General features: G+C 36.9%; 1 non-coding gene across 1 annotated transcript; it reads right to left on the bottom strand.

Moving 5' to 3' along the window:
- Positions 1-13170: 13170 nt before the first annotated feature.
- Positions 13171-13946, bottom strand: LOC18427434 (uncharacterized). Its single transcript, XR_016046509.1, has 2 exons — positions 13892-13946; positions 13171-13785 (listed from the first exon to the last, which is right to left on the bottom strand). It is a non-coding gene; the product is annotated as an uncharacterized LOC18427434 (transcript).
- Positions 13947-15830: the final 1884 nt, after the last annotated feature.

Consider the following 15830-nt stretch of genomic DNA (forward strand, 5'->3'; position numbering starts at 1 on the left):
TTTCATCTATTGAATTTCATATACAATGCCCATATTTGATTGTGACCTCCTTACACTGAAAATAAATGATCTCATAATATACAATACCTTTTAAAAAATAATAACAGGGTTTATGGCGTGTATAAAAAAATATTATGCAATCTATAAGGAGAAAATTCAAGGCAGGAGGATTTATGTAATATTCTCAAATTCTTACTTTAGGCCTACAAACTTCCTAAATGACTTAACAAATATCACATTTTAAAATATCAAACTAGGGTCAAGCCGATTGAACCCGTCACGCACCAGTTTTGAGTTTGAACCATCCAAGCTAACTCGACTCAACCAATTCAGCAAACTTGAAAAATAAAAAAAATATAATGTAAACAAAATGTATAAAGTTTAAAATGTTTAAATAAAGTTTAGAAATTGTAAATCATTCAACAAACAACAATAAAAAAATATTTTTAATCCAATTCTAAAGTCTACTTGCCAATTTTTAAAATACAAATACATACACAAGAAGAAGAAAAAAATATTAGTACTTTGAAATACCCATGCTTCCTCCAACTAAAAACTCTAACAAATCCCTCCCTATTTGACTAGCATGTTACATCAGTGGTCCCGGGGATACAAAGATCGGAAGAATCATTTGGAGAGCTTAGTTGGGTAGTATTATGTGGTACATCTGCAGGGAGAGGAATCCAAGGATTTTTGAAGATCCAAGGAACAGATCATCTTCAATTTTTTGGAATTGTATGTTTATTTAACCATAAACCAAACATGTGGCTAACTCAATCAAACTTAATTTTGATGGTAATTTATTAGGTAATCCTGAAAGACGAGGAATTAGTGGATTGTTTAGATATCATAGAGGTAATATTTTGCTTTATTTCTCGGGGGCCTTGGGGGAAAGTAACTGCAAATGTTGTGGGGCTAAATGCTTTATTACAAGGTATGTGATGCAGATACAAATATTGGGTTATTTGAAAAAGTTTATTTTATTTTTATAATATTTTTTGGGAGGTATGAGATTATTTTATTTATTCTTTTCTATCTTTTCTGTATCAAATGGTATAAGAGCCGATTGATCCCACCAGCAGATCAAAGCGACTGAATTATGGAGCATATGGGTCGATGAGATCAATTACTCCAGTGATTAGATGAAAATATAAGAGAATTACTTGCAAGTCTACAGATCAAATATGTGTGTGATTGGACCGCAAATTAACCCATGTCGCAGAGGGACCAAAATGGATTTTTTATGAACAAAATTCATAACTTCTTAACCACATATCAGATTTGAGTTATTCTTGAGCCATGGGAAAGCTCACGACCTCATCTACAATTGAAAATCCAATTTTGACCAATTTGATTAAGTTTTGAGGGGTCTAAAAAGCTTGGACTTTGAGGTATCGGTCTTCAGAGTTATAAATATCAGAATTAGATACAGGTTGGTTTCTTGTGTTTCTTAGGTTCAAGGATGTTGAGGATGATTAAAATGAGGTATAGGTAGGTCTAAAGTCCAGGTTTTATGTCCCAAGAAAGTGACTAGGTTAAGGTCCCTATAGTTTCAAGGGCTTTTGATTTCCTAGAATTCTCTCAAGTGGGAAAGGTGTGTCTACAGTTCAAATCATGCCAACCAAAGCCTCAGCCCATGTAAACAAGGCAAATATTGTATTTCTCTGACCTTCCAACTGCGCCAACCTATAGCCTCAACCCTAGGAACATCAGGGGTGGAAGGCGACTTGGCATTTACTTAGCTGGCAAACTTTGTTTATATGAAAGATGATACCAGGATGACAACATACCAATCAACCATGGAGCTCTCAACGATTGCCCCACGACTGGGCTAAGCTCTTCTCTAGGTCCCTAAGACCACTGGCATACCTGAACAACTGCTGTCAAACACCCAAGTGACTACTATGTTTCAAAAAGGCTTAGTTCAACTATGATTTTCACTGACTGAAACGCTTCAGATGTCTTCCTCTTTACCACTCATCTCATCCAAAGTGTACAACATGAGCAATTAATGGGAGCAATTGTAAACACGCCTTTCCCCACTCAGGGAAATCCAGGAAAACCAAAAACCCTGAAACATAGGGACCTTAACCTAGTCACTTTCGTGTGAACTAAATCCTAAACTTTAGACCCACCTCATCCTAGACATCTCCAAACCTAAGAAACATAGAAAACCAATCCTAATACAATTCTGACACCCATAACCCTAAAAACCGAAGCCCTAAAGTCAAAGCCTTTTAGACCCCTCAAAACTCAGTCAAATTGGTTCAAGTTAGATTTCAAGTTGCAGAGGAGGTCATAAGCTTTCCAACGCTATAGTAATTGCTCAAATCCGGTACACACATTAGAAGTTATGCTGCGGACAACTTTGTTTATAAAAATTCTATTTTGATCCCTCTGCGACATGGGTTAATTCACATTCCACTGCAAATAAGGTCAATTCACAAGCGAATTATGCCCACTCGCAAAGCTTGTTTTGCCTAGAATTTTCAGTATGCTTCCCTTCAAATTTTATCATGGTATATAATTTTGATGTAAGATGTTTTTAGGATTATCTCAAAATCTATTTTTATATCTAATTATAAAATTTTGAATTTTAAAAATGATTAAAATCAAGTAGATCTATAAACATATGAAAATCTTGAAAATGGACAGTGTAGATAATATGTTGTAAAATGCACTATTTTTAAGACTTAAAATCTTTTTATTTTTCATGGTCATACATCTCAATGTCGAGATGATCAATCAAAAGGTTTTTCAATATTAAAACTACCTTGTCGGATGGATTTGGATTTTTGAAGTGCATATGTAGTTTTATGTTATAAGGTTGCATCCTTATATAAACTTTGTCAATAACTTTATTATGCACATGAGGAACCTCATTGCACAGCCCCCAAAGCCGCCCAAAACATCCTAAAGATGTCCCAAAACGGTTGTCATTAGTGTGTACCTCCCCACGTTCTGCAAGTAACCTTTGGTCGCGGATGATCGAGGGGCTTAATTTCGACCTAGACCTAGCCCTGGACTTCCTAGGTTCCACTGCTACTACAACAAGCTCGGCCCACTCATCTCAGGCTCACATAAACCTTAAAAGCTCAAAAAACACTAAGCTAAGGACCACCCTAAGTATCTTAGTCCATCATGGTCCATATCGCCTCGAAGGCCCAATCTCGGACTCTGATCCATATTTGACAGTGAGTGTCTCTGACTCAGCTCTCCGACAGACAACAGGACGCTCCTTTACACCGGCGACTCTGATTCAAGCCGCCAACTCCGAGCGCTGGGCTTGTGGTCCTGACTTCTACGTAGGACCACGAACTTACTTCTTTAATTTATTTTTTCATTAATTTTCAATTTCATTTTGAGTGTGTTCCGTTTTAATCATTTTTTATATGCTTTTCATATTTTAGTAGATTTTTTTTTTTATCTTTTTAAATTTTTTCAACACTTTTTTAACCGTCTGGGGCTTGCCCTGTTAGAGTGGTTCGATCGGCCGATATATCGGTTGGGCTGGTTAAGCTGCTTCCAAGCCCATGTCCGGTTAACCGTTCCGGTTCGATTTTGCGAACACTGGGGGCAGGATAGGACCATGCAACCACGACCTGAGGGTAGGGTCGAGCCGGGCTTGGGACAAGGCATGCCTAGTTTGGCCCTCTCTTTCTTTTTTTTGTCTTTTTTCTTTTGTTTTTCTTTTTTTGATTTTATTTGGCCAGGCTCGGCCTTGATAGGGCTAGGCTTGGGTCTAGTCATTTTGGCCCAATCATTGTAGTGTCGGGCCTAGGTTGGACCTATGGGGACTAGGACCGGGCTAGGGTCACGACTGAGTTACTAGGATCCGGCTTCTTGCCAGGCTAAGTAATCTAGTCCAACTAGGGCCACTTCGAAAAATATATATAAAAAAAATTAAAATATATAAAAATGGAATCAATGTATAAAAACTATATAGATGTTGTTATATAATGAGTTGTGAAATTTTCTTGTCATATGCTATATTTTTATATTTTCCTCTGGATTTTCTAAAATATCTCCTCCACTAAACCAATTTTTTCTAAATCCACGTGCTATACATTTTTTTTTTTTGGGCGTCGCCTTTGATTTTGTTTCACTTTTACAATTTTTGTTGCATTTTTTTAATATCTTTTTAATTTTAAGACCTTTTGCCTTGTACACTACTGGGCCGAGCCCACTCCGGGCCAAATCCAAGGCCCGAGACGAGTTAAGAGACATTGAGTGGACACCTTGGAGTCACTCACCTCGTGCCAAGACATATATATATTCCACGGTCAAACATAGAAAAAGAAGTGGTGAAAATGAGTTGAGATGGGATATCATGTGTGTTTGAATATTGTTCATTGAAAGGTGGGTGTGGGATAAGTGTGAATATCCAATCCATTGTATAGAAAATGGGTACATGCTTTGCCATCATCACCTTAATAAACAAGTGATATTACTCCAATCCAAAGTGAAAGAAGATCAGATGGGGCCAGCAAAATCGGATCCCCTTTCTGAACTTTGGTAGTATCTCAAGGTGCATTCATCTATATAATTATAATGGTGGGAAAAAAGAATAATTACGAGGAATAGTCTCCGCTAAAGAGGATAAAATTATCCACAAACATATAATTTAGGAATAAGATTGTAAATTTTTAATACATGGAGATCACAAATACCCGAAGCCGTTAGATCTAAAATTGAATTATTGGTGTGCTGTGTCATTTCCTTATAGAAAGCTTCAAAAAAATTTCTTGTACTTCAGTACATGCCCTATCTGATTTCACATTTAAAAGCTAGGGGTATTTATGACCAGTGTTTGAATGATCGACTCGGGCTGAGCACTCAGCCCAAGTCCGAGTAATTGGGCCCGACTTGGGGCAAGCCAAAGAGTGTTAAAAAAAATACAAAAAATCTAAAAAAAGAAAAATATATGTAACAAGACACATCTAAGTGAGGTTTAAAAAATAGAGAAAAATAGATTTTGAAAAAAATCAATTTGTGACAGAGGTATCTTAGAAATAACTAAAAAAAATGAAAATATAAAAATAAGAATTCACAGCCAAAGCACTTTCCAATCATTGCCCAAATGATAGAGAACATAAAAAGTTACAAACAATTCTTTTGTGTTTTTTATAATTTTTTTGAATGTTTTTTAAGATCCTTGAGTTGAACATTCAACTAGAGGATACTCGGGCGAGTCCAAGCTAGCACGCGCGAGTAAATTAAACACATGTTATGATATTTTGTATATAAGGTAGATGATCTTATTCTATATTTTTATCTATAATTTATATATGTCTAGAGATCCATAGTCATCTAATCTTAATTAGATGACGAGGAGTAGCTAATATCCTAGCTCTAGTGGTTTATTGTGTTTCCATGAATAAAGATTGTAAATTTATTTCGAAGGACTAGCTTATCCTTAATTTCTCCAAAGTTGCAGGTTATGTTATTCCGAACCGAGTAACGATTTAAAAGCTTCCTCTGAAGGATTCATTCAAATTAAGATTTGATGGTAGCTCTTAAGGTAATCTAGCGAAGGGCTATCGGCGATCTTGTTATAGATTATAGGGGACTCTTATCGGCGTTTCTTTTTTAGGACCTGATGGTTGTCTGGTTAGGGCTCTTATACAGGGTTTACGGTTTATCTCTTCTTCCTTTTCAGATGTGAGGAGGATTATAGTTAAAAGGGACTCTACATACTCGATCTCAAAGGGGATACTAAACCAACCTCAATGGAAATTAATCCCCTTGATTATAGAAAAAATAATGATCCTATGAGACTTATAGAAATTAAAGATCTTCTTGAAATTTTCAATGCTTCTTTAAGTCGTCGTTTTAGGGAAGCTAATATAGAAACCAATATTTTTAAACAAAAGTGGTGCTAGAGCATCAGCATGAGAGTTCTTGTGCTGACATATGAAAAAATGACCTGTCTTCCCTTAAGATGAAACCATATCTCAGCCATGCCTTTGTTCCACATCCACGGTGTGGATGGTGGATCTTTCCACCACTTAAATCATTTGTCATTGTATGATTGAAGACTATTTATCTTTCATCTAAAGATTTCCCAATTTGTCATAAGATTCATATTTGAGGTCGGAGGATTAAATGGGGCTCATAAGGTTTGAAGAAAATAATTCAGTTAATAGCACACCTTTAACTATTAGATTTCATATCTAACAGCTCAGGATGATTATAACTTTCTTTCACCAAAAAGGATTTTATTTTATGTTCTCCAAATTTTATCAGCGATGATCGCATCAAACAACTAGAGAATTTCACATTTAGTTAATAATGAATTCATGTATGTTGTAAAGAGGAGAGAGAAAGAGACACTCCCATCTTCCCGAAGAAGAGACTTAGGGGCGGTAAATAGGTTGCGACGACCCATGGACTTGTTCGACTCGACTTGGGTCTGGGTTTGAACCAAGACGATCCAACGAAGAGGGCCTAGGTCCACCTGGCCTTGACCCAATTTGGTTGCGTCTTGGTCACGTCTTGGACCCTATTAGGTATGCTGAGGGTCGAGGTCAACCTAACCGAAATACATATTAGTTATAAATATTTGATTTTTTTTATATCTTTTAATTCTAGAAAATTATCAAAATACATTTAAGATATCAATTATTTTAATATTTAACTATATCTGTTGATTTAATTTCAAAATGCCCATCAAAATACATATGATTTTGACTCAAAATAATAGCAAATGGTAAAATGTGAAAATAGTTGAAAAGTGCGATATATTTTCATAAATTTCCATTTATTTCTGAACCCGACTTGACCCAATATGTGGGATCTATGTCTAACTTAGACCTAGTAGTTAGGGTATGGGCGAGCCCATTTACAGCCCTTCAGAGATAGATGATGACAAAAGCGTAGAATACTATTGAAAGTAAACAATGACTACAATAGCTCCTCGTTTCCACATCCCACCCTCTATTCCCACTATTAATATATCAAGAAAAAGAAATAGAAGGTCCCCCATTTCCCAAGGACATCACCCCTGGTCTGCAATTTTTTTTTTTGTCATTCTCTTCACTCTCAAAGACATGAAAAATACATGTTTGTCATTCTTTCACTCACACAATGAGCATGTTCCCTCAGGAGCATAGTTTACTTAAACTCCCTCAGTCAGGAGACCTACTTGGGGGTTTTTTCAATCTAAAATTTTAAAAACCACTTGAGAATTACTAGATGATTATTCTCAAAACAATTTGAAATTTGAGGTTTTTAATACTTGGATCTTATTATCTAAAAATTGGATGATCTCTTTTCAATCCAGATATATTATTTTTTTCATAGGCATAGAAGATACAATTAGGAGATTTATTATTGAAGCTAATCTACAGATTGAGCTACATCCTTAAATTTGAGAGTCCTACAATTACTTCTAGATAGAGTTTTATCTGAAGGAGTAAATGAACATTCTACTCCCACAAGAGTAGAACATTTTGGTAGAAAGAAGGGAGGCATCTCATCCGGCATTGAGACAAAATGGACGGGGCCTTCTCCTTTGTTTGTCGTTACTCGCGAGGAGACCATCCTCGTGCGATCATACTAGCTCCATGTTCTATTGCTTTATATTTGACTTTTGCTACTCTTGTCGAAGTAGGGGTGATAATGGATTCGAACCCTACCTTGGACCCCAGGGTAGATTTGATCTGGATCTCGGTATAGATTTAAAAATTGGATCTAGCGGGTCATATCCGGGTCTATATCTCGGACTCAAATACTATTTGGGTCCAGGTCTGGTAATATTTTTCGGGGCCCTAATAATGAAATATATTTAGATATAGTTAAATACATAGATATTTTAAATTTTGGGTTCGGGTCGGGGTCCTATATCATTTTTTTGGGTCTAGCCTGATCTGACTCGTCGCCACCCCTATTCAGAAAATGCCCATTATATTTCAAGTGTGAGACCTTCTCCAAAGACGATGCCATTAAAATTTTCTTTGATTCAAGGTTTCATGGGGTGAAATAATAATAATAATAATAATAATAAATATTATTATCATCATCATCAAAGTCTACATTGCTCTAATGTTAATTTTAATGTTAAAATAAACAATAAGGAAATGTTATGGAATTAATATTTTTGCCGTAAAAATTACATCTCATGACAAAGTTTGGAGGTGCCCCTTATTTTGAGTCCTTAAAGTTGCAATCCTATGCAAACCATACCGTTTTTTTTTTAAAAAAAAGAGATCTCCCCATTTGTAAATCACAATTTTTAGATATGTTTTTTCTATACTTTTTAAAGCTTATGTGGACTTCTAAGTTTACTTTTGTTTTTGTTGTACTCTTACTACCTTTATTTTATTCGTTGCATTCATTTTTTCTAAGGTTATTTTTTTTGGCATGTACAAGACTTGGGACATGCCTGAGTGACTTGACTTGGCCAAGGCCCGAGTACCTTGGAGTTTTCAAATACAGTTTTAAAGTCAAGCAAGTGACTTCTCGATGATAAAATTAAGAATGCCACATGAGAGAGCATTTTAAGTGGAAATATTTGTTGCATGCCAAGGACATGGACCTGAAAAAATAATATGAGTGCCGATTTTAGACTCAAACCCAGAGGAGTAAACCCAATCCGAGTCTAGGTATGGGTCCAAAAAATGAACCCATCAGGTCAGATCGGGGTCCATTGTCACCCCTTGCATACCCCATCTTCATGTAAAGGAAAGAGGTATACCACTTCCCCGACCTTAAACCAAGGCAGCCTATGAATTCCTTTACATTTAATGGGGGAAGGCAAAAAAGGGGGGATCTTTGAAAAAGGAAAAAGATGAGAGAGAGAGAAAATGGGGATCCCATTGGCGTTTGTTTTGATGGTAGGTAGAATTTGATGCATGAAATATAAATGGGTAGGAGAGGAGGAGAGAGAAACTGTGAAAGTGAAAAAAGGGGGAAGAGGCCCAGAGAGGAAAGGAAAGGGAGGCATGGTCTCTGTTGCCCACTACAAAACTATTCTCTCTTTCTCTCTCTAAATTCTAACCCACAGAAAACGACATACTGCCTTCTTTCTCTCTCTAACTCTCCATTCCTATACAAGAAGACAAAGGGAAAGGAAAAATAAGAAAAGCGTGGGGTACAAGTTCTGCTCCTTCAAGCCGGTATCAATCGCTATCTGTTACTCTAATCTCAGACGCAAAGTATTCACAATACATGGACGATCTTTGGTGGGGCACCTAGTATAGTATCAGATCCATGTTGATTCTCCCTCATTCTTTCTCTCTCTAAAAAAATCCACCAAGAGAAAAATTACATCTTCCCTCGCAACTCTCTCATTTATTTCATCTTGTTGCTTTTATTTGATGGAAATTTTGTTGAAGGGAAAGGTTTCTATACTTTCATACAAGATATTTGACCGAAATTTTGTTGAAGGGAAAGGTTTCTATACTTTCATACAAGATATATGCCTCCCCCGTCCAGCCGTCCAATACTTTCAAAGAAGATATATGCTTCCCCATCTAGCTGTCCAATATTTAGATCAATTGAGCGGTTGATTGTTTGATCTAGATGTGACATCTTAGAATATTTTATTTTAATTTTTTTATGCAAATTATGTGAATATAAAATTCGATATGTGTCATTATTTCAATAGAGCACACTTAAAAATAATATTAAAAATAATTTTTTAAATAAAATATAATGATCAAAATACCTCTTGAAACTTTTAAAGGTGTTTGGGTTATTTTATTTTATTGAGATTATTATTTTTTTATATATATTTTTTCACAAGTGTGACTTTAGGAGAAAAGTGGACGTCCAAAATTTGGTGTAAAAAATAGTTTGTAGAAAAAATTAAAAATAAAATATGGTAGAAATGTAAGTAATATTGCGATCAAAGTCATCTCAACCATCCATTCAGAATGGACAATTGGATACGAGAAGCACAAAGTTTTATGCAGTAAGAGAAGCATATAAAGCTTTCTTTTGTAGAAACCACAACCTCTCCAATGGTAGATAGTAATTGCTGGGTTTATGTTGTCGATAATTCAGTGAAGAAAACACTCCCCTACATTCTTTTGGGATTGTATATAACGAGACTATTTACTTTTGATTCAAAAAGTCACCGTTACTTACAATCATCCGATATGAAATCTGATAACTTAGATGCATCATAAACTTTGAAAAATTTTTGTTTAAAGTTTGAGTTTGAACATTAGATAAATGTTACCATCCAATTTCACATATAACAGTAAATACGAGTTATGCCTACTTTATATTATAGATAAAATGTCTCATAGTATATTTTTCCATTTTTTTTTTAATATTTTAAAAATTATTTTATTTATTTTTAAATATTAATAAACTAGTGTGAATGAAAACCACGACATACTAAACTAGCGTATTGGGGTACAAAAAATAGAAACAATGTAGTGGCTAAAATGGAGAGTATGGAAATAAAAACCAGAAAGTGATGATGATGAGGGTGTGGGTCTACCACGACGACCCCACAGCCCCAATCCCGGTAATCGCTCAACTCAACTAATCGTACTACAATTCTCTCTCTCTAAATGACTTTTTTCTGTCTCTTGAAGCAACCGCTTTATTCTTCTCGCGGATAAAGAATTTAAGTAAAGACGAGAGAGAGAGAGAGATGGGCGTGGTAAAATACTAATGTCCCATGCTGTGTTAAAAAGGAAGGAAATGGCGGGGGGGGGGGGGTAACTTCGTTTTTTACTGGAAATGGGGGGTAACTTCGTTTTTTACTATGATACGGACGCTGTGGTCACAAAAAGCTGGTGGGCTTGCAGCGGCCCAAAAGTCAGTCCAACATTATTAGCTTTGGTGGGGGCGATATACCCCATTTTCTCTCTCTAAAGTCTGAATTCGAACAAATTCCCTCTCTCTCTCTCTCTCTACACTAGAGCGAGAAAATCGATGTCCACTACTAGGTGTAGCAGTAGTAGCAGTAGCAGTGGTCAGTGGAAGTTGTTTGTTTCTTCGTCTCTCAAATTCTCTACATATTAACCACGGTTCCCTTTTTCTCTCTACCATTCGTTGCTCTTTCTCTCTCTCTCTCTCTAAGATATTTTTACTCTGTCTCAGTGTTCCTTATTCAACAACCAAACGGGAACACTGCACCGTGCAGAAAGGGGAAGGCGCAGGCAGAAGGTTGGAGTCATGACACATCACGTACTGTCCAAAACGGAGACATTCCACCTTCTCGACCTGCCAAATGTTAGTCTAGAGAGAGAAAGAGAGAATAATATGAAATGGGTGAAAGAGAGAGACAATTTGGCGTCACTGATCATTTAGAGAGGAAAAGAGAGAGGACAGCAAAATCCTGCGGTGCTGATAGATTTATCGTACTGTCCTGCAGATTCAGGGCAATGTAAAAAGACTCAAAAGGATAGAGAGAGAGAGAGTACGATAGTAGTAGGAGGAGCAGAGTACAAGGCCAATTCCTATCCTCCACTGCACAACTCACCATCCCAACAGTCAAACCTAATATGGACAAGCCTACTTCCCCATTGTTTTTAGAGAGAGAAACTGATTTGGCCGCTCATTGTTCAGAGAGGATATTGATTTAAGGCGCAGCAAACTTCCTCGATCACGGTAACAGAATTTACGTGGCTCGACAAAATAAAAAAAAAAACTTGGCCCTAGAGAGAGAGTGTTGATCGATAACAAGAGAGAGAAAGAGAGCTGCAGACTGACGCAACTGCATGAGAGGAAAGATGATAATTAAGAGAAGAAAGATGATAATGAAGAGTGAGAGGCGTATAAGTAATCCTACACCACACACAGACGTATGAGCAAGTGTGAGATGCAGTAGACACCACATGTGAGATGTGAGGAAGAGTGAGATTCAGGAGTAGACGCCACACACAGAGACATGTGAGGAAGAGTGATACGTAAACGCATGTGAGAGATCTAACGAAGAAGAGAGACAAATAGAGAGATTGGAGGAGGAGAAATAAGAGATACTACACGAGAGAAATGAGTAAAACTATTTAACTCTCTCTCTCTAAAAAGATTGGAGGAGGAGAAATAAGAGATACTACACGAGAGAAATGAGTAAAACTATTTAACTCTCTCTCTCTCTCTCTAAAACTAATGAACGAATGGAAGACAAAGAGACGTATGTCTGTGTGCATGAGATAAGCAGGAAACAAACACGAGGGGGATTTAGTTAGGAGAGGGAAAGAGATGGAGAAAAACTCAGAGAAGAGGACACTGCATGATATAACAATACAGAGGATCATGTAACAGCAGAGGATGACATGGGGTGTTTGTGAAAGAAAAACGAAAAAAAAAAAAAGAGAGGGACAACTATCTAAGAAGCTAATAGAGAGAGAGAAAGAGAACGTGTTTACGCTTGCGTGGTGGTGGACGCCCTATCCCAAAAATATATCACGAGTACGTTGTGGTAACGGATCCATCCAGAGAGAGAGAGAGAGAGAGAGAGAGATGAGATAAGCATGAAAATTGAATTGAAAAATGGTTACTCATGAAATTCCTTCTCAACTCTTATACCCTCTGCTTATTATGAAATAATGAAGCCAATACCCCCTCTTTCTCTCTCTTAAAACCAATATCTTAATTCTCTCAAAAAAAAAAAAGCCGAAAAGGATTGAAGAGAGAGAAGATGGATGCATGAACGGGGTGAGTTCTAGACCATCATTATTCTCTCTCTAGCTTTTATCTTAAGTGAAAGGGACAAACTAAGTGCGTTCTGCTTTATTTAACAAATTTCTTCTCTTTACCACCTCTTAAAAACAAGTTATGAGAGAGAAAATCAGAGAACAAAAATAAAGGAAAGAAACGCTCTTTGCGTTTCGTCTTCTTCTCCTCTAAAAAGAGATATTGCAAACAGGTTTCTCTCTCTCTTTACAAAGGCACTCCCTATCTTTTTCTTAAAAAAAAAAAAAAAAGAAAATTAAGGTCGAGAAAAGTAGGAACCATGAAATGAAATGAAAAGTTTTGAGTTTCATATTGAATGAACAGAAGAGGGCACCAATAAACAATAGCACGGGGGGCCTAGAACTTCGATTTTGCTAAAATATGCATCATCTCTCTCTCGAGATTGCTGAAATATTTCATCTCTCTCTCTCTTGAAAAGCAGGAAGCTTGTCGATACCATTTCTTTCTCTCTCTAGAAAATCAAAAGACTGATCCACGGATCGATGTAGAGATTAAGAGGACGAAGATGCAGTGTTTTCCGAGATCCAAAAGAAAACGTTGCTCGTTTGTTTGATGGGGAAATTACATGGAACCTACACCGGATTTACATACAAGGAGAAAGGGCAAAAGAAAGCAAATGCCCAAATCTTAAAAACAACAGACAAAAAGAGAAATTCCATTTACAAGACTGTGATTGATCGCATGAGCGAATAATCCTAGCAGAGAACATCGGCGAGGAGCTTGTATCTTCGGCCTATGACTTTCGATGAGGACGAGGAGTTGCAGTTCAGCTGCTTTCTCCACCGCTGCTGCTGCTTTCTCAGATGCCCGGTGGCGGAGGATGGGGAAAAGCCCCTCGAGGAAGAAGGGCCCCTCAACGAAGCCGACGATCTCTGCTGATCCACTCCTTTACTGCCGCCGCGAGGCGTCCGCGGCTTCTCCTCTCCCCCTTTCGCTGCTGCCACTCCTTGTCGCTGCTGTTGAGAAGGCAAGGACTGAGCAATCTCAATAAGGAACTCAAACACTTTTGGGTTGTTGCCGATGTTAGTCTTGTGAATCGTTTTGTGCTGCTGTTTCTCTTCTTCGTGGATGCACCACTCGCACCGCCACGTCTCCGGTTGTATATTGGGGTACAGCCGGCTGCAATACCTGCAACACACACAACATCCCTCTTTGATCCACTTTCTCTCTCTACATACAAACCAATTTTAAGCAAATTTTTCTCTGTACAGTGAGAAACAAGAGAGAGAAATACGTGTGTTGGAAGCGGAAACCGCATTTCCGGCATGGAAGAAGTTCTTTCGAGAAGCCAATGTCACCGCAAAGACTGCACTCTTTCTCTCTCATCTTCTCTTCTCTTTCTCTCTCTCTCTCTCTCTCTAAACTCTCCTCCATGGGAGTAGTCATTGCAGGTTCTGTAGCTAATGGTTACAACTTACTGCTTTTATACCGCCTCAAATAAACCAGCGGTTTTGGGAGGGGATTGTTTTCCCCTCTTTTCTTCCTTCTTTAATGGGATTTTTTTTTATTATTAAAGGCCCAAGGGGTATGGGGAACACGACACGGTTGTGACACGTGGAGTGAGGATACTGAGCGTGTGGGTGGGCCATGTGGCGACGTGGCAGTCTTGTAACGGTCGACCGTGGCGTCCTTTTCGGGTGACGGGGGATGCTTCTTCCCCTATTCAATTACAAAATATCACGAGAAGAGAGAGACCGCAAAGTTTTCGTTTATTTATCTTTTTCTCCTCACCCAAATTTCGAAATTTTTTTATAAGGTTTCAATTACAAGTAAGGTGCACCTAAAAACCCCACTACACTACACATGGGTTTTTTAGGCTCGAAAACCTTCAAGTCAATCATCTCCACCTCAATTACTTATTGACATGGAAAAAAAAAGAATTTTTAATGCTAAAAATAGTTAATCTTCTAATACATTATTTATACTGTTTATTTTCAAGATTTTTTAACGTTTATAGATTTGCTTGATTGTCACTACTTCAAAAATTTTAAATTTCATAATTGGAAGCAACAACAGATTTTTTATATCACCGCGAAGCTTTGCAACATCCAAACTGCATTTTTTACATAGTTTTGACGTGCACCTTATTTCAATAATATAAGGTTGACATCTAATCTCACTTTTTTTAAATTTTATTGTTTATTAATAAAAAAATTATTGTCGAAATGCATCAGTTCAAGGGGAAAAAATTATTATGGGGTAAAAAAAAAAAAAGGGGGGGGGGGGGGGGGGGGGGGGGGTGGGGAAATGAAATCGTTGATATAAATCTCTATGATTAAAGAATTGAAATATTAGAGCTGTAAAAGTATTCGCATCTTGTAAGATGTTTTCTACGCCATCTATTGTCAAATATTCATAGCTCATCAGATCTAGTTTCAAATTTCATCAAAGGAATAACTAGACTTATATTGCATCATATGGATCGTGAAGTCTGCTCATATATTTTTTGGTAGGATTTTGCGGTGCATCCTTGGGCATATATTTTCTGGTAGGATTTTGAGGTGCATCTTTTTATTTTTATCGTATGGCTTCATACTATCCATATAGAATTATGAATTATATAGAATTATTTATTAGACACATATTTGGTAAGTCAGCCAACTCACCAAATCAGGTATGTCTATTCGTCCATCACACATCCATGCTAGAGATGGACGTCAAAAAAAAAAAAGAGGCATTTTTACTATGGGTGCGGTAATGTAGTTTCAATACTGAAAATCGTGGTGATAGCCTTAAAATATATTTTTTATTTATGTTTATAAAGTTTAAAGCTTAAAAAACAATGTAGATCGATAGATCTATGCAAACTTGAAAATCTTGAAAATGGACGGTCTAAAAATAAGTCACAAAATGCACTATTTTTAAAACTTAAAATCCATTTATTTCTCATGTCTATACCTCTTGATGTCGAGATGATCAATTTGAAGATATTTGAGCAACAAAACGACGTCTTTTAGTGAAATTTTTGATATAGACTCAAATTTGATTGTTAAGAGCCTCGGCTCTGTATAAACTTTTCCATTTTACTATATACATAATAACCACGATAGCTTAGATTAACAAATATCAAACTTTTAGATCTAAAACCCATATTTAAGATGGATTTTTAAGAGGGCTCACACATCTACAAGTGAATCGGCTGCTCACCAAAGAATTTTCCTTATTTATCTTTG

The sequence above is a fragment of the Amborella trichopoda genome, chromosome 12, assembly GCF_054954075.1.
Source record: "Amborella trichopoda isolate Santa Cruz 75 chromosome 12, AtrichopodaSantaCruz75HAP2 v2.0, whole genome shotgun sequence".
Taxonomy (NCBI): Eukaryota; Viridiplantae; Streptophyta; class Magnoliopsida; order Amborellales; family Amborellaceae; genus Amborella; species Amborella trichopoda.